The following is a 21,533-nucleotide window of genomic DNA, read 5'->3' on the forward strand; positions in this document are numbered from 1 at the left end:
ATATTTGAACTAAAATAGGAAGAAAAACTTGTTGATTATTGTTATAAATCTTAGTTCCGGTTGTTACTCTTAGTTTCGATATTTAAAGTAAATAATTGGCCTGATAATTGAAATTTTGAGTGCCTTTTTAATTAATTTTAACTAACTAATTGTAGTATGGTATACTACATATTCATTAAAATCATTTGTTAATTCTAATTTAATTATCCAATTTCATTATCTAATCATCTAATTTATTTAATCATCATCATCCATCTAATTTAATAATCATTTGTTAATTGTTAATTTGTTAATAATGTAATAAACAGCTTAAATAATTGTAACTGTTAAATTTGTGATAAACTTTTAATTGTATGTTTTTTAATCTCTTCTTTTTACACTTGTAATTAATATTATTTATTTATCAGTATTCAATAATTCCTTGCAACAATTTCATGTAATATTTAAGTTTTAAGCCTCAATTTATTTTGTAACCTTGGGAAAGTAATCTTTCTCTGCATTTATGTTCTTCCTTTAAAAGAAGATTCCTCCTTTTGTTACTTCGCTGACAGCAAGATGTATGTCCAGTCAGCAAACCCCTTTTTTGGATTGAGAAGGAGTGACCCCAATGTCCGTTTTCCCACGTTTCAGCTTGCATCAAATGCAAAGCTCCCCTTTTGATCTTATGATGGCGCCAAGAATGCTCCAGAACATTCCACAAAATTCTTTTCCAGGTGTGTCACCACTTTTGACAACCCTGCTTCATGTTTGGCATGGAGCATAACAATTAATTTCGCCAGTTGGCCAATATTTGCAGCTCTGTGATTTGCCCCTCTAATCCTTCTCCGTCCAACCAATGCGATATTCGTAAAAGTTTAATTTTTTTGGCGAGAGTTTTCTCCCCTATCTTCATAACGAAGAAATAGTCAGTAGTTGTTTTTCTCTCAATTTGTGTTCGTTTGTTTTTCGGCTTAGGCCGAGTTATTTTTTTGTTGGCCTGTTTGCCAATGTGTTGATAGTGCAAAATATGTTAAATTTTTAATAAAATAATCGTATAGCATCCTTTACTATGGGTCTGGTGAGTTACTTTATCATGTAAGTTGTTTTCTCTTCCTTCCTTTTTTCAGCATGTTCCTCGGTTGCACTTATCTGAACCATTGCATCATACAATTGTAATGTACCCCACTATCATCTTTTTCGGCCTTTACTTAATTACTTTCTAAATTGCATTTAATCTTAATTTGACTTAATGTTAGTTACCCCCCCTTTTTTTACCCATTTTTATATAGCTACACCACGCTAATTAAATTCAAAGCGATACATTTAATTTTGACATTTATAATTTTGCTCGTCGCTCACCAGGGCAAATGAATGCCAATCACTGTATCAGATACAGAACACACGATGTTTACGAAATTCAAATAAACATGGACCAAAAATCATATGTTTTTTCCCCCCGTAATACTAAAACCTTTTAGTATGACACATACATTAGTTCTAACTAGTACACACTATAGAATATTCATAAATAATTTTCATAATTCGCCTATTTTTTTTTTTGTTGACAGTATAACAAAACAAATTCATTAAAGATCCAGAATTATGCAATGTATGATGATTTGACCCACAACAATTTTCCTTACCCTACTATTACTAACGAATCCTTAAAAAAACAAAACAGAAACCAATTAAACTGGATATTAAAAAGCATAAATGGAAATGGATTGGTCATGCTCCACGTAAACCTGAAAAATTTAAATTTAAACAATTTTATGACTTTAATCACCAGAAGAATAGAAAAAGAAGAAAACCTAAAACTACTTGGCACCCGTCGATTATACGTGAATTGAAAATAATAAGAAAGACTTGAAGATAAGCAAAATATCCGGCAGCAAATGAAGTGAGATGGAGAATTAGGAACTAAGAAGCCGCGGTGGCTTAGGGGATATAGCGTTCGCCTTCCAATGAGGTGAACAGAGTTCAAATCCCTGCAACGGCTGGTCGAGACGAATCCGCATCTGGCTTGCACCGACTACAGTGCTGACATGAAATATCTTTAGTGGTATACGGAGTCTCCTTGTCGTCAGGCTAACCGTGGAAGTTTCTCGTGGTCTACCTCTCCATGTAACGCAAATGCGGGTTAGTCCAATCAAAAAAGTCCTCCACGAAGGCAAACTTTCTCCCAATACTTGATCCAGGAGTTCCCTTGTCTTCTGGATTGGGTTCAAAATTACAAGGCCTCGGAGGTCAACATTAGTAGTCGTAAACACAAAAATTGGGTCGGCTGTTCAACGACGGTTTTAAAATAAAGCAAAATTAGGAACTAGGATGGAAGTCCTATGCTCCATCAGGAGTGAAGAGAAATGCGTATGCATGTGAACTAATTACTAAAGCAGAAAAATTGTTTTAGTAATAGTAGGGTAGAGTACTCACTCATGCTTTATTTATTAAGAAATAGCAAGAAACAAAGCTATATATAAAGCATTAAGACAAAAAAAAACCTCATTTCAGTCAAAAAACAAATTATATAATCTATTTTCCGAGTTTCAAACGACAGCCTCCAATTATAAAATGTTAACAAACTACATTTATTGCCCAAAATATCCTTCCTTCATCATTTTTTTGCTTCCGTAATCCAGAAATCACAAAAGTGAAAAAAAAATGAATAAATCTTTTAACATATCTGGAAAAGATACGGGTATCAATCACTTCAAATGGGAGGATTTGTTAAGATAAGAATACCATTGATGAAACATTACCCCGGTTGTTTGACGCATATACGGCAACTGGTATTCTTATTCAAGCCAAAAGATGAATAATGATTGTTCTTCCCAAGAAAACTATATACATCTTTTGAAAAAAATCTTTCCCTGAATTGATACCCAACAGAAGCAATTGATACAATCTCGAAGAAAAGTGCGGCATTATTCAGAAGATGCTATTGAACGTCAAGGTTATAAATAGCTATCTGATGTGCCCTACTTTGCCTGAATTTCCTTTCTGTTCAACGAGATATTTTTTGTACCTTTACGAACGCTGCTTTTGCTGAAATAAGGAAACTGTTAGTAAAATATAGAATTTTTTTATACGTGATGGTAACTTTTTTAAATAACAAGCTATTTTGTTCGAATCTCATTTAATTTGATCTATTGATTATTTCCTAGTAGTTTTAGTTAGTAGCCGCAACTTTTATTGGTAGTAAATTTCTCTTTTTTTCACTTTTATAGTTTATAATTTCTATTACACTAGAAATAAATGAAAAAACAATGTTTTTATTTCCTTTGACCAATGGCAAACAATTATTCGTAAAGCAATAGCTGCATTGCAGATTAATAGCTTATTTTTTAAGTTATCTTTATGGGACTGACCAATTAGACCAAGCATCGAATATAACTGAATGCAACTTTCTATTTTGAAAACTTTTGAGGATTCTTTACCTTTTTTTAAAATATTACAAAAAGTACGTGATTTAATTTCATTTTCGTTTTGAAAAATAACTTTTACAATATGAATGCGCAAACCTATCATTACAGCAAGCGATCGCTTGGATCGTAAATCGATGATCGGACTTTTTATGGTCATAAGTCAGTCAAGCTTGCTAATAACTAAGCAAATGTAGATGAGAGGTAGAAGACTGCCTATTTAAGAGAAGGTGGATCGAAAAAAGGGGAAGGCATATAAAGTTGTTTTGAAGTTTTGACTACACATAGTTGCGTTTCCATTGTGTTCACATGTTTTTTCTTTGAGATTGATCATTTCGTTTGCGTTAAAAAAATTTTCCTCAAACCATAACCAGTATAACTAATTTAATTTCGTTGTAGATAAATTCCTGCATGCATTGTGATCAGCGTACTATGTTACGTACAGTCCGCAAAAAAAAAAAAAAAGATATCACCCTGAATAACTTTCGTTCTAATGATCGGATTTTCAGGAACTAAGTGTCAATTTTAATGGTTCCTGGGGGTGATTTCAAATATGCTAATTAATTAGTGCTAACTATTAATTAAGTTACGAAATCAGACACAAAAACGTACTTTCTCTGAATAAACATATAATTTTTTTTACATATTTGGATTTTTAACCTTCAAAATATAGGGGGTAGCCGCAATCTGGGAAATATGGTCCCCATAGTTTGGTCAGGAGAGTGATCCAAAGTTCGTACCCCTTAATGTTAATTTCACTTTTTACGTTTTCAGTCATATTTTTAAAACTAATAAAGCAATTCAAAGAAAATTTCACCCAGTCATAAAAATCACTTACCCAAAGATAATTTCATGAAAAAAATAATTTTTAATAATAATTAATTATTTTTTATTATTTAATTAAATTGAAAATGAAAAAATTTTGAATTATAAGGTATGAATTTTTTTATACCATATTAATCTACATATTTTTCAATTGAAAAATCTAAAGTTTCAACTGTTTTTATTTATTAGAAGCTGAGAAAAATTAAAATTAATTATTTAAAAAAAATTAATTTGGTGACAATAAAGAAATGATTTAATGGGGCGATTAATATTAAAATGTGATAAACTTGCGAGAACTTCACTTCGCGCGCGTCGCGTAAAATTTCATTCATATTTTTTTCACTAATAATCGCTTGCTAATCTTTTTATTTTTATTTTTTTTGAACTATAAATTACAATGTTTCTTTTTTAGTCTTCTAAAAATCGATTTGCAATTTAGAAAAGAAATTTGAATAAAACATTTTATTGAATAAAAAAACATTTTATTCAACGAATGTCGAGTTTTATAAAAGCATGCTTCTGATAGAATATGATTATACAACAGATAGTGCTTCTTTAATGTGATTACTTTTTATTTTTCAGTTTTTTTTACTCAATAACTGATACAATTGCAATAATATACATACGTGTGAATAAATTTGGAATAAAATATTTATCAATTTCTTGAATATATATTTTATAAATATCAATAAAAATGCGTAGTCAACATTTTTAAGCATCTCTCACAACATCGCAAATTTCTCAACATCTTATAGGGTAAACTAACCAGTGAATGAACACTTAAGCTTAGCTTGCCCTTAAAAAAAATCATAAAAATCTCAAAATTTGTAATTTTAGCTAAATGATAGTGTCGAGGTATTTGTTATTAAATGCAAATTATGTAAAAAAATTTAGATAACTTACATAATATTGTTTTAAGCTTTTGGTGCCTTAAATAATAAGTAGTAAGATAACCAAGTGAAGGAACAGTTCTTACCAGTGAATAAACATTAAATTTTCCAGTGAATGAACACTTAATTTTGAGAATGTTTGATGCTCGTTAGGAATCCATAGGCCACACAAATGCCTAAAAACAAGATTTTTCTTAGAATTACAACATATAACCACAGTTAACGTGAAAAATGTTACTTTTTTCAGGCATGGAATGGAAAGTAAAATATGTTTGAATACATAATTTTAAAAAATGTTTTTCATTTTTTTTTCTCACAGTTTAGTAGTCCGTTCTAAATTATGAGCGTTTATCATTGTGTTATCCGGTGATGTTTTTATTATTATTATAATTAGATCACTTTTTTGTTTACTCTTTTCCCTATATTTTTTAAGCTTTTTTTAAAATCTTTTTAAGTATTTTTCTTCTCTTCGTCATACTTTCTGCTTTAACTTTTTTTTTCCAGCTCTTTCAATCTCTTTAAATTTTCGTTCTTTTTCTGAAGTTAATGCAAAAAAGTAATTTATTTCTTTTTCTTTTGATTTAACCTTCCTCCTTTTTCCAAATTTTTGGCCAATGTAAATGTATCTACCAAATTTCTTTTGATTTTTCCAGTACCATTTCTAGAATTCCTCACTGGATAATAAATGAGAAAAAGGAGTTTCGAAGTTTGAGTAAAATCCATCTCCCATTGACTTATATCTAGTGGATCTTCAGCAGTACTTACCATTTACTTATGGAACCAATTTTTTTTGCAACTAACAATGCCTCAAGAGGGCTTATCTCAAAATCAGTTTTCAAGATACTTTCATTATAATATAATTTATTTTATTTTAATTAATAATTTATTTTAATTTAATAATTTATGTTAATTTAATAATTTATTTTAAGCAAATTATTTAATAATTTTAAGCAAATAAAGGTGTAAAAATAAACTCGATCGAAATATTCTGAATGTATACCCTAAAATATTTGTAGAATAAACTTTGAAATCGATATATAAAAATTACCTTTTCAAACAACTTCGAGTAGGACAGGAACGCTAACTTGTTTTAAATAGTTGTCCTTGTAACTATTTAATTTCGATTCCTGGTGCTAGGGGACATTCCATTTTCACATTCGACTTTTGAAATTTCAATTGTAAACGGAATTTTTTTATGTCCTTGAATTAAAATGTTAAGTTTTGCAGCAAAAAAAATTGTACTGCATTGATTTTTTCACAAAGCAGTAAATTATTAATTTTTTCAATCTAAGAACCTGTGCCTCTAACTTATGTAAAACTTATTTTAATATCGAGTGAAATAATTTAATATGTTGTGTAACTAAATGGATAATCCCAAGAAACTGAATCGAAAATATAAAAACTTCATTGATTTAAAAAAATAATAGATAATAGTAAAAATAGACATGTTTTGAGCGTAGAATAATAAAAGTCACAAGTTATTCAAACCTAAAAAGTCTTGAGAATGGGCGATTATATTTGAACGCTCGAAACTTGTCGACTTTTAGTACCCTCTTCATATGTTTTGAAGCCAGTTGACATTTTATTGTCAATTCTACTGTTTTACAGTTGAGTCTTGATCATTATTTTGATAAGGATTTTACACTCGTTAAAGTAAACATATGCATTTTAATATTTTAACAGGATTCATGTGGTCTTTAAGAACGTAAGAGCATCAATATTGTAAAAGTTATGTTTAACTTAAAAATTAAAATTTTGTGAGCAGATATTTTCAGTTAATGAAATTAAATATTTTATCTTTTAAGTTTTTGTGCCCCTATTTCAGTATCTTAAATATCTTACAAGCTCTGTTTAGAAAGAGAGTATCAAATATACATAAGGGAAACAAAAATAATCATAGGAGCAGTATTTGGTGGTAAATGTAGCTTATCGTAATTGAAGAATATGCTGTGCGACACTTATTGGTGAAGTTGAGAACGTAAGTTTCAGAATGTATCGAAACATAAGGATGCTATTTTCTAATCATCTTTATCCAAAAAAAAACATGTAACCTAAATATCTAGCAGAATGAAGTGATTTTTTAAACAATTAATCATACAATATGCAACATATTATTTCAATATCTTATTCTTAAACATAACATATTTCAATGTTTTTAAAATGCCACTAAACATTCAGCAATTCCTTGAGTTATAGAAAGAAGAAATATCGTAAATTATAGAAAACTCTGTGAGTGTGCATTAGAATTACTATACAATCTACATTTTATTTTTCAAGCACTTTTTTTCCCTTCAAAAATGATAATCCCTAAAATTTTGTATATAGCTATAATAAGTTATGTTAATTTGATTTTTCTGTGAAATCCTCGAATAAATATAGCAAAAACAACATAATCTAAATAATATCAGATGAAAAGTTCATGTGTTTAAATACTAAAAACTCAGAACGTAATAAATAATTTATAAATCGATTCAAATTTTCTTTTCAAAGGGGATTTAAAAAAAAAATTTTTTTTTTTGCTTTTTGGACTGAAATCAGCTTAAAAATTGTCTATTGCCTAGAAACTTCGAGATATTTTCTATTAATAATTAATAAAACCTCTTAAAGCAATCACAGAACTTTATTTCAATTTTTTTACGGTCAGATTTTGGTTGCTTAGCAACCTAGTAAAATTAAGCATTCCTCTTTTGAATTAGTCAATGGGTTATCTTAAAATATTCATTTGCGCAGGCGACTTTTTTTGGCGGTTTTCTGGACTATCGCCAAATATATAAACCTTTATTGCTACCCAATTTACCACCCAAATTTTTTAAAATTTTGTCTCTCCCCCTAATTCAAGTGTCTAGATTCCAAATATGTAAAAAAAAATATATGTTTATTCAGAGAAAGTACGTTTTTGTGTCTGATTTCGTAACTTAATTAATAGTTAGCACTAATTAATTAGCATATTTGAGGTCACCCCCAGAAACCATTGAGATTGATACTTAGTTTGTGAAAATCCGATGATTAGAACGAAAGTTATTCAGGGTGATATCTTTTTTTTTTTGCGGACTGTACACCGTTGGTAAAAAATATGTACTGAATGAAAAAATGCCGATAGATTTTTAATTACTTTTGAAAAAACAAATTGGTTTAGACACTGAATCTAGTGAGCATATTCATACAACTACAGTAGGTAACAAAATTCTGAGAAAACTCCAAATATCATTTATTTTTATGGTACATTGCTTAAAACGAATAACTTTAAAATAGTGAAGCAACTGAAATAAACTATATTTTCTCAAATAAATAAAAGAAAAAAAAAGTTTAATTAATTTCACACAGCAAGCGATTTTTTTAAAAAAAAAATTGAATATAACATAAGTATAAGACAACTTATTTCTTTCCCCGAAATCGTTTGATTTTTAAATTTTTTTTCTTTGAAAATCTTATGTAAACTGTAACTTTGCATCGCAGAAAACGAAAACGATAATATTATAAAGAATTTATGATATCATATAATTTCATTTATTTGTTTTCAATGCTACGCGTAAAAGAATTATCTGAGCTAGAAGTTCAAAAAATATAGTTTTTTAAAGGCTCTGGAAAGTCGGAAGGTGAAATATGTAAGTTAATTAAATGTTCTAAAACTGCTGTTCCTAATATTTTGGGCAAAAAAGATTCTCATGGAAAATTTTAAGAAATTTGGTAGGTATGTTGTGAAGTATCTATCGATGAATCAGTGGACTGTAACACACATAATTTATTTAAAAATTTAAAGACATAAAATTGACAGGATCATTGTGAAGTTATCGGGAGATACGCCCTCTTCTGAAGTTGAATGGCAACTGAATGATATTAACATGAGCGCCGTCTCACGGCATAATATGAAAATTTTTTGCATACAGTATTCTAATTTTTGTTAAAATTAAAGACAAGAATATCGTTTTTATTTGTTAGTCTTAACATGGAGCTATTTTTTTTCCGTTAGTATTCTCCATGAGACAAAACTTTTTTTTTGGATAAAAAAATTGTTGAATTACTGATTTTTTTCATATTTTACTGCATATAAAAACATATGTTTTAGTAAAAACTCGAAGACATTTGAGTGCACATGCTAAAATTCAAAAATATTTTCTGTCCTTATAGAATTTGAAAGCTTTTGCGAGCAATCAGTGAAGTTCAAGGTCTGTCTTCAAATTTTGAGGAAGTCTGGTTACCCTAGTTTACAATGGAATCAATTCGACACAAAATAGCACAAATTTATTTATTTTTCAAATTTTTACGAGCTTTTAATATTGTTCAACAGGGAATGTCCAAAATGTACTATCCGCATACCAACACTCTAAGACTGGACATGATCAATATAGTGGGGTGGTCAGCTTAAATTGATTTTATAGTGACACAAAATCCACACAAAAAATCCCAACCCACACAAAATAATTTTTTGTTCTCTTTCTGAAGCACCATTAATTAATTTTAATTTGTATCAACTTAATTTCAAAATCTTTGCTTTTATTCGTCACGATCATAATGTTGCAATAATTTTTGATTGCTATCATAATGTGATTTAAATTTGCTTCATATTCTATAGTTAGAAACGAAATTATTATTCTCTTTAATAACGTACACCAAAACTTTTTTTTATTTAAAATAATGAAAAGTCATATTCACCATAACATGATTGTGTGTATCCTAAAAAAAAGCTTTTAAAATAAACAATTTTCATTACACAAACTTTGCAAAAACCTATTGTTCAATAATTAAAAACAAACTGTTTATATTATATGTAGTGCCTCTGGATATATTATAAAAGACAAAATATTATTAGAAAAGAGTTGGCTGTTTATTTGATATTTCATATTCAAAAGAATCATACTTTAAGGTACGGAATTTAGTTTCGAAAACTTAGAAAATGTTTGAAAACTCAAAGAAAAGTAAATATTTTGTTTGAAGTAATCCTCTGGAAAAACTCAACACAAAAAGATATATAAATATTTCTTTCAAGTTTATATCCCTAACAAAATTTCATTACCTCTAAAATATGAAACCAAGTAATAAATTTTGAAGCTACTTTTAAGATTTCGAGCATACATATTTAATTAATAAAATTAAATTTGTCGAATTTTACGATCAAATTATATACTTTAAGTAAAAGGTTTTATTTCGAAAAAAAACTTATAATTAGTTTAAGAGTATATTAATGTTTCATTACCTGAATTTAACTTTTTGGATGAATAATTTTAATAGAAAAAGAGGTTTAAATAAAGCAAAAAATTACAATTTTTCTCACTATATCATAAAGAATAATGGTCTAAAATCGCTTCTTTCTACCGTAGGTGCATTCTTATTTATCGTAAAAATCACATGATATAAATTTTCAATTAAAATAGATCCTGAATAGCTTAAATCAAAGTTATACTTATATCGCTAAATTATTTATTTATTATTTCATAGTAATTATATTGTCTTCTATTTCTGTTCTAAATATGCTTATTATTTCTAAAATTATCTTCAAATCTAATTTAAGTTATTTTCAACTTTTTTCAAGCATTATATTATACATTGTGGTTATATGATTTACCCACCCTGTTTAGTAACCCTGCTTAGATCCAAATACAGCCTGCTCTAGTTGATGATTGTCAATGAAACTTGTTATATATGTTACAATGAAAGCGAGGAAAAATCTACAACGAAATAACAATTGCTTAAATTTTGATCCCCAGGCTAAAAATTTCCCCACTAAAGGAACCGAAATCGAAGAAGCAAAACCTTTATAAAATAATAGCATATACTTAGTATGCTTTCCATTTCTTCAAGAGCACGTTAAGCACGCTTCAACACTGATTCAAACCATTCAAATCTAGAGCGTAAGGTTTCTCGATATATAAATCTATTACAGAAACAATGTATTACTAGACTATCCTGAAATTATGGAAGAGACACTTTGAGTTTTTGACATTTTTTAATACCTCAGGAAATACTTGAAAGATAATTTTATAACTTTTAGTTCATGCAATTTTTCATACTTAGTAATAAAATTTAAAGTTTTCAGAGGTTTGAGAAACCGACTATAAATTACGAAAGAAAACAAGTATTTTTGAAAATTCTGTGCAAGAAAATCGAGAAATAAGCTTATAACTTGCATTGATTACGAAAGTTGTTATTTTTAAAAATTGCATAAAATATCGTAAACCTAAAGTAAATATTTATGGAGCTATGGACATTTTCATAAAAAAAAACTTTTTTTTAGTTACGTTTTTTACTATAACTTTACAAGTATTCAATGGATTCGAGCAATATTTTTGAAGCAATTTAAAATTAATTACAAAATTATTAAAATAAAGAAATTGTCAAAAACTGGGCAAGATACAAGTATTTAAGGTTGTTCTTTTATTCTGCGCATGAGCGGAAAAATTAAAACCATGTTTTTCATAATTTTGTAGTGAATCTTAGATGAAAATGTTTGATTTAACTAATGAAAAGAGTTTGATTCGAATATCTTAAAAGTTTCAAGCAATTTTCTAAGTAATTTTTTTACTTTTTGAAAGAAAACTCAAAACGATCAAGGATTTTTCTAAATTTTTTTGTTTTTTTCTATTGAGCAAAATTTATTAAAAATGAGACCGGCATTGTGGAGAATCATCCTCCATTAAATTATGTTCTCTTTCGCATGTTTTTCTCCTTATACCATCAAATTTTAGTTTCCGGACTTACATAATTCGAAGTATTTGTTTGCTCCCCGCAAAATTTTTTATCCTATTACAGAGGTAAACGTGTCATCTGATAAATTTGAGCTAAACCGTGGATGGCGTAGTGCTAAAATAAGTTCCTCTATTACACTTCGCTCTGAGAAACGGAAGAATAAACTGGCAGCTGATTGGTTATTATCATCCTGTCATCATTGAGCTCATGGCAAGTATTGCTACCTAGCGATTTTAATGTGCGTGAATCCTATTCTTCACACCAGCAACTACATTTTGAGCTCGTATTAATATACTTACCAGAACACAATGAAATCACTAATACGAAATTTTCGAAAACTATTCTAAGTATTTCATTTCGAAAATTTGTTTTTGTATTTAAATATTCTAATTATTAAGGGGAAAAGTTTAAAATAAAGCGTTTTATGTAATTTTAAAAGAGTACATTAAAAAGTATAAAAAATACTTCAGAGAAGAATATCTTGAGGAATTTGTCAGAAAACAACTCTGAGTTAAAAATACTTTTAATTTAATATTAACTGCAGAAGTTATAAATTATTTAAATCAGTTTATTGGAAATTATACTCACCCAATCATTTAAACTAGAAATTATTGCATTTATTTGACTGACTTTAAGCTATTTTATTTACTGTTAGCTCATGATATTGTAAAATAAACCTCTTTCTAAATAGTTAGATATAAAGTCTCTATAAAAATACGCTTCATATGTTCATTTTGTTTTTTGATTAATCATAAGATAATAGAACTTTTCTTAAAAAAAATAATGCTACATAAAAAAAATTATCGATAAAAAGGTAGAAACATAAAAACGGAGAACTAGCATTACTATCATAGCATTAAAACATCTCCAATAAAAATAATTGATAAAATTATTTAAAAATGCTACTTCATAACCAATAATTTGTATTCCAATCGTTAAAATCTGTTACGTTGACAGTTTGTCAAGTGAAATGGAAAAAAAAGTTTTTATTCTATATTTCTGTAGTTTGCATAGCTCTTAAATTCGAATGAACCTTTTCCAATAATTGTTCTATTGATTTTAAGTTTTTTATTCTAGAAACATTTTATGTTTTTGTTCAACATAATGTACTTGATTCAATTGTTTTCAGAAAACTACATATGTTTTTATTTTTACTTCCTTGAAAGCTTTAATATTTTGCTTTCAGTTCATGTAGGAAACGTTTCTAAATCTCTCTATTTTTTTTATTCCTTTAATCCTTTATATACTATCAAATTGAAATTTCACGTGCATATCTTAAAATCATTACCAGCTTCAAAGAACGAAATCATTCGGTGCCTATTGTAAGCCATGACACCTATTTTAAGAATAATACCAACTTCAATTAACCATGTCTCAATCATTTCTAAATAACCAAGAACTCTTTATGCAAAGTTATATGAAATCATAATCATTTCAAACTGATAATCTATGTTTTTAATCAGCATTTTCAAATAACCATGAATATTTTAAAAATAATAATAATTTACAATACACAAATATCCTTTATACATTGTTATATAATATCATAATCATTTCAAACTTATAGCAAATGTTTTTAAGTATTTTCAGAATGTTTATAGAATAATTATCACTTAAAATAACCATGAATCTTTTATCATCTTTAAATAAACATTTCAAAATAATCATAATTATTTTTAGAATAATAATTAATTAAAATTACAATGAATCCTCGAGGCTATTATCATAATGCTTTCAAAATAACCACCCATTCTTTATCAAAAGATATACAGTATCATGACCATTTCAAACCAATTATATATATTTCTAATAAAATTTTCCTATCATTATATATCTTATTTTAAGAATACTATAATACTTAAAATAGCCATGCATATTTTATCCTAAGTTACATAAAATCCTAATTATTTCAAACTGATAACATATATTTCTGATCCGCTGATTTTAAAAACCTTGATTTCAAACATAGATAGGATGCATAAAAACACGTTTATAATGTATTAAAAGAGGAAGAGTAAATACCAAAAAAAAGGAAATTCTGTATCATAATTATGATACAGAAATTAAAAATGAATTTTGATAATGAGGATATTATAAATGGCTTTTATATTGCAGTAATAAAATGATATTTATGCAGTTTTAACTCTCAAGATCTTGCAATGTGCAACATGAAACGTTTTGAGGAAATTTTAAACACTTGAAAAAATCTTATCAGTATTCATGCGGCGTGTAAAGACATTTTAATGTATTTGACTAAAATGCACGTTAACATTTCTGCACATATGATTAATAATGTTCTTTTCAACTACATTGTTACACTACTACATATTTAATTTTTGCATTATTACAAAATCTGAACAAGATTTAATCCTAATATCTGTAACAACTTTAATTTTAGCATTGAAAGAAATTTGATATTTTCGTAAAAACAGGAAAAAAAAAACTCGTTTCCAAATCACTGCCTAACTAGAACTTTTTAGCTGCAATTTGTTCTACCCATTACGAGACCAGAACAATATGAGAGACCAGAAATATTTCTTTTTATCTCAATTCTAGTCAGCATATTTTTCACACGATAGTATAGCCTGTATTAAAAAAATATTTCATGCTTTAATAAAGAGTTTTTTGTTAATTATAATAATTATAACATCTAATTTTATATTTACTGTTTTTAAGAATTTTTGTGAAATTGCATGCATACCGAAACATTTTATTTTTAATCATAAATTTATAATGTAACAATTGAAATTTTATTAATACTTTTCCTAAATAAATTTAGAAACTTTAAAAAGCAATATGGAATTCCGTTAAAAATCATTTAATGTTCTCAGAAATGTGTTTAAGGAGATTAAGTTTTGTTATTTTGAAAGATTTATAGTTTGGGAATGAAGATTGTTTTACCATTTATTTTACTTTATTATTTATTTTGAAAACAAAACTAAAAACAATAGTTTAGTCGTCTGAAATCTTTCTAAACAGAAAACTGATTAATCGTCTCTTTTCTAATAACAAATTTGGATTATATATAAGAGAAAAGGATCTATAATACTTTCTCTTGCAAAATCTAATTTATTATTGCGTAATGTAAAACTTTTATTTTACAGTGTAGCTTCAACAATCTTAATAATTATAAGACATTGGTATAAGAAAGTAAATAGCAATAAATATCAGTTTGTGAATTTTGCAAAATTTTTTACAGTTTAATTTGATAAGCATGTATCAAAAATTTACCGACATTGTTCTGAGCCTAAAAATAAATTGTTTGCATTTATCCGACGCCCAATACCTGCCATAGTAACGTAAAAATAAGACATTTAAAACATTAAATAACAAAGTAAAACATTTTATGCTTTTATGAAATATTTTTCGTTAATTCCAATTAATAATGTTATCGAATTATAATGTTAAATTTGAATATTTAAAGAATTTTAAGATTATATATATATATATACAGGTGTGCAAAACTTAAGCAACAAGTGCGTTTTTTGTCATAACTCTACAAGAAATCATCCGATTGACATGAAATTTGAATATGATGTACATTATTTTGTACTTAAACGATGGTATGAATAATGGCGCAGCAAAATAATGGCGCAGAAATGAATATAAAGCTTAAAGTAGGGTATGGAACAAAAAAAGGCTTTATTTGACATATAGTGGCATTACACATGATTGCCTGAAGAAGCGTAAGTACAACTGGCAGATGTTCCCTAGTATGGGATATGCCCTCCCCTTACTGTAATTGTTGCTTGGCATCGTCTCTCCATGCTAAGCACCAGATTATCCAGGAGTTCTTGGGGTAAACGTCTCCATTCCTCCTTCAACGCATCTTTCAGCTGATGGGTGTTACCAGGAGGATACTGTCGTGTCGCAAGACGTCTCCCTAATGCATCCCACACATGCTCTATGGGATTTAGATCTGGAGAATAAGCTGGCCAATCCATTCGTGTGATATCTTCACTTTCCAGTTGCTCTTGAACATTTGCAGTACGGTGTGGCCGGGCATTGTCATCCATAAAAATGAAGTCTGGTCCAATGGCCCCTCAGAACAGACGTACATGGGGTAGGATTACCTCATTGCAGTAACGGTCTCCAGTTACAGAACCTCGGTCGAAGATCTGAAGCTCAGTCCGCCCGTTCAACATAATGCCACCCCTTGACGACGACTCCAGGACCACCGTAACGATCTCTTTCTGCGATGTGATTGGGATGATTGGGATCGAGCTCCAACCTCTCTCCAGATCAACTGACGTTGAGAATCGCTTGTAGCACTAAAACGATTCTCATCTGTGAAGAGGACGCGACTCCATTGATGAGGTGTCCAGGTTTCGTGTTCCCTGCACCACTCTAAACGGTGACGCCGATGGCTAATTTTTAAAGGTATGCAGCGTTCATGACGTCTAGCAAATAAGCCACCTTTGTGGAGGCGTCTGGCCACTGTAAATCTTGATACTTGTCGTCCTGTGGCTGTGCACAGTCGCTGAGATATGGCGCTCGCTGACTGAAAACGGTTTCTTTTCACCTGGTGGACAATGTAACGGTCATCTCTTGGTGTTGTTTTCCTTGGACGGCCACCACCAACCATCCGAACAATTGTACCAGTAGTTTGAAAGGCATTCCAAGCACGAGAAACAACACTTTTGTTGATCCCGAACTCTTCGGCGACACTGGTCACACTACGCCTCTCCTCAAGCTTCCCAATCATTCTTCCTCGAGTAAAGTCGTCTAAATGATTTCTTGAAGACATGTTTCACAAAACAAATCACTTGCACTTGCAGCGAATGTCTTTAACTACGGTGCTCTCCATCCTTTTATCACAGCTTTGACCTGCGCGTGCCGATCCACAAGGCTTACGTACACTTACATCCCTTACGACGTTTTATTTCTAAAATTTGCATACAAATAATCTTTCTACTGAATTACGTGCATATTATACTGCAATTTCATGGCTATCTTATACTTTGTTGGGGAGCTGTGACCGAAAAACCACTTGTTGCTTAAGTTCTGCACACCAGTATATATATATATATAAACCTTAAATGCTTTTTGTGCACAAAAAGTACAATTTTTCATTTGTATATACATTTTTATACTTTACGCAACTTTCATTACTATAAAGAAACGTGAAATTTATTTTCCTACGTATTTTTTTACACTATTTCGTAGGAGATAAATTGCGAATCAAGAGGGCTAATATTTCAAAGGTCGGAAGTTTTTGTTTGTTTGTTTAAAAAGTACTATATGTTTAAATTGCACTTACTATGAAGAAAACCCTTGAGACTTCAACGTAATGTTCCTAAATTTCTAACAATTGCGGAAAAAATTTGGTGAAAAGTAGCGGCATTCAGGATGCTGGTACTTTTTACATTAAAATCATTTGTTACCAAAACATGTTACGGAACAAAAAATCTGATTTACCGTAATTTTTACAGTCATAATAACTGTAAAATCACTGAATTTCTCTAATTAAATAAATATGACTTCTAAATTAATCGTATTAAATTTTTTTTTACAGGAAAAATGGCATGGATGATTAGAGTGACGGTACTTTATTCCGTAATTTGATACGAAATTTATCACAGTGTTATAAACCGGAACTTTATTCTATTTAATGTAGCAATGAATAGGAAATAATAACTCATTTGTTTAGATAGCTATGCCAGATGAATAAATGGCTATAAGTACAAAATTTTACTTTTTGTACATAAAACCTTTAAATCTTCCTAAATCTTAAATCTTAAAACCTTTAAGTCTTAAAGCAAGCTTTTAGACCTTTCTATTCAAGCTTTTTTCTGTTTTTTTTTAATTATTTGTTCAAATATTTTCTTTATTTCCAGCAACACCACTTGATGAAGCATTCGCTGGATTGCAAATTCACTTCACGCAATCGCGCAAAATGCAACGGGAAATTAGAAACAAATCACACTTATATAGACAGCAATGTTGAATGATAAGAATTAGGCAACGTATTCAAGGTAAGATTAGTATTTAATGACTCAACAATTGCTTCGAATAAACAAAGTACATTGTATGAATGATTTCCAAACTTCAGCTTATACGAATGATTTCCAAACTATATGCAAATATACCTTCAGCTTAAGTAGAGCGTGACGCGATTAATGCGTTTTCTTATTAGTTTATATAAACTAAATAATTTCGAATTTAAAAAATTTGACTTTTATTTTATCGTACAAAAGAAAACATCATTAAATTGAAGGAGGTTTTTCCGATATAAATTTAATAAAGCTTTATAAAAGGCAGAGCAATATAAATTATATAAATTCTATGGCTTAATTTGAGTGATATTTTGTGTCTCTAAAAGACAAGAATATGCGAAACTCGCTTTTATTATTACTGTTCTATGCATTTATATATGATACAATGATCAAAACTTAACATATCAAAACTTAACATTTATTACATTCTCCAAAGAAATAAAAGTATAATTTTTACTCACAAATCTTTTTAATAATATGGTTACAGACGACACTCCATTAAATGAAATGACGGATACAATAAAACCACAGAACAAATGTTTTTCTTTGAACTTGTTCCGGGTTTGTTTCTGTAAAAGTTTAAAGTTTTCATGTTATTGGCATTAGATAATCTTGGCGAAATATCGGTTTCAAACTTAATGTTGTTCAAAAAACTTTCCACGCGTCTCGCGCACTATTTGTAGGGTTTATTTTGTTTTCCGCCTGTTCAACTGCTATTTATGCTTCGTATTTTTTTTTCTTTATGTGTGCTCACTAAAATATATTTCTGCCAACAATTCCTTCGCTTGGCATGAAACGCTTCTGGGCATTGTCTGAAATGACATTTCTCCGCTTTCTTATCTTTCCTTATATGGTGTTCTATTCCGTCAATAGCTGCCAGAAAAACATGTTAAACCAATAAAACTAGTGGAACGTAATAAACCAAAATGAGAAAACTAGTAAACTGTTTATATTGCTCGAAGAATTACAGTGAAATGAAACCAATAACTATGTAAAGAATACAACGTTTTGATTTTTTGTACTTTTCATTTTTTACATGTATGTGCTTAACGTATTAAAATTACTTTGAATTACTTGGAGAACAAAGTCATATTAAATAAAATAGTAGAGCGGTGGAATGTTTAAAAAATAAAAAAAATGTTAACTGAAGAAATATTTTTATTCATATATTTTTATTGATATACTAATATATTTTTTAAACTCTATACATTTATTGATAAATTAATAACTATTCATTTAACGTATTTTTCGTAAAAAGAAATTTTCTGGTTTTTATTTTAAACTTATTGTTCGGCAATGAGTCGTGCGTTTTTTTTAATCAGTTTTGGAAACTTATTTTGTCGGCAGAGATGTAGCAATTCTTAGTTTTAAGTAAAGTAAAAATTTTCCTTATATTTATGTTAAATAAGATTTCTCGAGAAGTCTGAGGAAATGCTAAAAAATGAAATACTCTCAGTCCCTATAAAACAATGTTTCAAATAACATGTTAATTTCTAAAAATTTACCACACAGTCAAAAATATTTATTGTCAACAAAAAATTAAAACGGAATCTTGTAAACTGATGTTCATAATTAACAAGATGTTTTTGAGATAATCCAAAATTAAACTAGACGCACGACAAAAAAAAATCAATAGTGGTTGTATAAATCAGACTTTTGTACGTTTTAAAATCTAAATAAGAACGCAACAGTATCATTTTGCTTATTTTATTATTTGTAACATTTCTTACGTAATTAGAAAGTAATTTTTTTGGAACGTGCTTTGAGACAGAATATTCTAAAATGAAATAAGGATAAACAAGACTAGTGAAGATTTATTCCCAAAATAAAATGTAGGAAAGATTTTTATAAATAGTGATGAAATTTAAATCAATATTGCGGAGATAAAGCGTTCGTTTTTTCTTATTATTGTTATTAAGAAAGTTGGAAACTTATTATTATTATTATGAAACTTATAATTTAAGACATTCTTCTAACGAAGAAGATATCATTCAAATTCTCTTCACTGAGTAAAGAGTATTTGTCCTCGAAATGGGTTTCGATTTTCGTTCTTAAGAAAAGCATTAACATTAAACAGATAATGTGTTTTGCATTTCCTAGGGGGCAATTTTCAGAATATTATATATCGTATTACTCTAGCATTATATTATAAAGTATGGAGAAAGGAGAATTACCGTTCAAACTGCATTGTGGCATTCTCTTCATAGAGCAAAGAGTATTTCGAAATGCATTTTGGTCTTTATATTATTCTTGGTTTATTATTTCAGCAATATATTGTAAAGTATGTTCACAATAAAACGCAACTTAACGAAAAACGCAAAAATACCTTAATGTCGACCAGAAAGCTGTGTCAAGATTGCTGAAGAAGGGAGAATTACCATTCAAATTCTCTTCATTGAGGAAAGAGTATTTGTACTCGAAATGGGTTTCGATTTTCGCAAAATCCTTCAAGAATTTACCTCGAGAGAAATAACCACGTTTTTAAATTTCCAACAGGAGTTCTATCATGCGAACAACGACGAAACAGTAAAAAAATTTAGGTCACAACAGCAGAACTCCAACTGTTATAATAACATCAATAGTGGCAAGTATTAAAGACAAAATTAAAGTCTCCCTTAAGTCAAGACTCGATAGCTTTGGAATACATTTCAGAGAAAATTAAATCAAGATTTATATACAGGCAAAAAGATCAAAAACATTTCCTATCAAATATTCTTTAATCACTTCGATAGCCTTGTTGTGTGTGCTAATGTTAGTAAAAACGATAACGGAAGTTATTTTTATCATTTTTTGTTATCTGTGCTTAATAAGCTTTCCTTTTTTCAGTCTATCTGACAAACAGCTAAGGATCAGCAAAGAATTTTGGTCGTAACAGCAGAACTTAATTGTTTTAACAGCAAGAAAAGTGAATATTAAATACAAAATTAAAGAATCCTTGAAATCAAGATTCGTCAGCTCTGGACTATATTTCGGAGAATATCGAATCAAGATTGCTATACAGGCAACAAGAGATCAAAAATATTTCCCGAACAAATCTTCTTTATTGTTTCCGACCACCTTGTTGTACGTGCTAATGTTTGTAAAAGCAATAATAGCTGTAATTTTTAGCGTTTTTTTTTATCTCGTTTGCTTAATAAACCCTCCTTTAACTTTTCTTAAGTGTTTATTTAATTTTGGACATTTGTAGTGCATTTTCTAGGTGTCAATTAGTTTTATCCATAAATTACAAATATATATAGCTTTCTTTTATCGATTATATATAAATTAAAAAAAGGCATAAAATAGAGTTAAATTGTACGAGGGTTGCTATTTATATTTCTGGAATTGGCAACAGTAAGTGTTGCTAGGCGTCCGCAGACGATTTTAATCGAAAGTTTGATATTTTTAAACATAAATTCAGCAGACGATTTTCCATTATAGCTTCATTTGTGTTGTTGACAGTAAATTGAAAAGTTCTTCTCTTTCAAAAAATGGAATTGAATCGTGAACATTTTCGTGCCATTATTTTTCATAACTTTCGACGTGGATTGTCAAGACAAGAGTGCTTCGATGAACTTAATTCTTTATTCAGTGATAAAGCGCCATCCTACAGCACTGTAAAAAATTGGTATAACGAATTTAATCGTGGTCGATGTTCGATCCAGGACGAATCCCGTGCAGGTCGTCCAAAATCCGTTGTTGTGCCAGAAAAGATCGATGCTGTGCGTGAACTGATAAAGCAAGATCGTCATGTGACA

The 21,533-nt window shown here is 29.0% G+C and overlaps 1 long non-coding RNA gene across 1 annotated transcript; it reads left to right on the forward strand.

Annotated features, from left to right (window-relative positions):
- The first annotated feature begins 296 nt into the window (after positions 1-296).
- Positions 297-20,934, forward strand: LOC122271494 (uncharacterized). Its single transcript, XR_006226412.3, has 3 exons — positions 297-1,074; positions 17,638-17,775; positions 20,623-20,934. It is a non-coding gene; the product is annotated as an uncharacterized LOC122271494 (long non-coding RNA).
- The last annotated feature ends 599 nt before the right edge of the window (positions 20,935-21,533 follow it).

Source organism: Parasteatoda tepidariorum, chromosome 4 (assembly GCF_982258835.1).
Source record: "Parasteatoda tepidariorum strain Cologne lab strain chromosome 4, Ptep-v5.0, whole genome shotgun sequence".
Lineage (NCBI taxonomy): Eukaryota > Metazoa > Arthropoda > Arachnida > Araneae > Theridiidae > Parasteatoda > Parasteatoda tepidariorum.